General features: G+C 38.8%; 1 protein-coding gene across 1 annotated transcript in view; it reads left to right on the top strand.

Annotated features, from left to right (window-relative positions):
* The window catches only part of MCM3 (minichromosome maintenance complex component 3), a 28,956-nt gene that overhangs the window by 10,242 nt on the left and 16,916 nt on the right, over positions 1–1,798 (top strand). The gene's annotated exons all lie outside the window — the stretch shown is intronic.

Here is a 1,798-nt window from a genome sequence, read left to right as displayed (position 1 = left end):
TGTGTTGTCAAATTTAATGGGAAAAATCAGTATCATTGATGTTCTCTGTCTGGCTGCTGGATTTTCATGCTCTTTTTAGCATGTCTAACTTGAAGGACTTCAGGACAGAGGGGAGACTAAAGAAAGGTGATCGGACTCTTTTTTTTAGAAGACATTCTGATACCAGGAACCATTTGGTATTTTACAATGTTCCCTGAGCATGGAGTGTCTGATAGCTTTCAACCCTGGCAGAATTGGAGCAAACCTTGCCCTGTAAGTGTGTTAATCTGTTAGCCAGTTGGACTTCCAGCAAACAAGGTCTCATTCAAAAAACTGTCTAGATTGGTTCTACCAGGTAAATTTTTGGTGGGAGTGGGAAGGGGGCTTGAATTTGCTTGTCTGAATTGTTCCAGAATGCACTAGGGTGCTTCCTCCTCCCCTTTATTTCCTCCATCCCTTGGCCTTTCTCCAACTACCATTCACCACCACCACCAATGGTTAATATTTAATGCTTATCACTATTAATGCCAGGTACTTTTCTCAACACTTTACATCTGTTATGACTTCTGTGAAGACTTAAGCCGTTCTTTGAGCTAGATACAACTTCTAACCTAATTTGAAAGGAGAGGAAAGGGAAATACAAAGAACTAAGCTGCCTAACCACACAGCTAACAGGCAGAGCAGCCAGAAAAAGTAACCAAGTCTGCTTGTGATGGTGCTGGAAACTTTAGACTATTGCATCTGAAGAAGATTCTGACTTGTTCAGACCATAGAAGAGAACAGATATGCTCAGCCGGGGCAAGCCTGTATATTATTCCTTAAACTGACCTGCTATCTGAGATATAGATTTTCCTGACCTTCAGGCTTTTGTGGCTTTCGAGTAAGTGTCAAAACATTGCTAGTGGATTATGACACTTTCTGAGCGCCTGAAGCAAGTTATTAATCGTAGGGTATAGTTTGAAATGTTTTGTAACATGTATTGTTGTTCATTGTTTTGAATAAAGGTACTTATCATTTAGTAAGTATTAGTAATATTTATCATGAGTCTGTAGTGTGCGTCTAGGTACCTTTTGGTTCCTGAGGACATGGAAAAATAGAAGTAGTTCATATACCTTACAATGTCATAGCAATCTTTTGTTTTCTTTCCAATGTCTTTCTGCATACTTCCACTCTCCAGGGAGACCCCTAGCATTTCTTTAGTCTTGGAGATCAGCTTGGATCCATCAAGGCTTAGGGTGGAAAGAAAATGTATATAGAGGAAAGCAAGAATGTGAGCAAGTATGGAGACTGTGGATACACTACTTTATTTGGGTATATGTGCTTTTTAAATTTTGAACCAGAAGTAGAGGAGGGCCATTGGCTAAACTCAGCCAGACTCTGTATGAGATGTACACAAATGTCCCTAATTTTTCTTTGGCAACAACTCAATTAATTGTTCTCTCTGGGCAGTTTGGAGGTGTGGGGAGTAACAAGGAAAAAATGCTTTCTTTGCCTCGACGTCTCAGGCCCTAATGAAAGAAAAAAGGAACACCAACTAAATATTCACATGACATTCTCAGTTGAAGATAATGACATTATGGCAAATCCAATCCTTGTCAAGGACCATGGCATAATTAATGCATTCAACAGAACTCATAGAATGTTAGAGAGGGATAGATTATTAGAGATTTTCTAATTCAATTTCTTCATCTTATACTGTATATGAGGAAATCAAAGCCCAGAAAAAAGTGTGTTGGAATTAAAAACGTGGAATTTCAAACTTCCACACCTTTGGTCTGTCCACTGAAAAAACTTGATTTATTTGCTAGTTTAAACTAAC

The sequence above is a fragment of the Otolemur garnettii genome, unplaced genomic scaffold, assembly GCF_000181295.1.
Source record: "Otolemur garnettii isolate 467f Iridium unplaced genomic scaffold, OtoGar3 scaffold00035, whole genome shotgun sequence".
Taxonomy (NCBI): domain Eukaryota; kingdom Metazoa; phylum Chordata; class Mammalia; order Primates; family Galagidae; genus Otolemur; species Otolemur garnettii.
The sequence above is the reverse complement of the archived record's forward strand: the minus strand, read 5'-3'. Positions and strand labels throughout refer to the sequence as shown.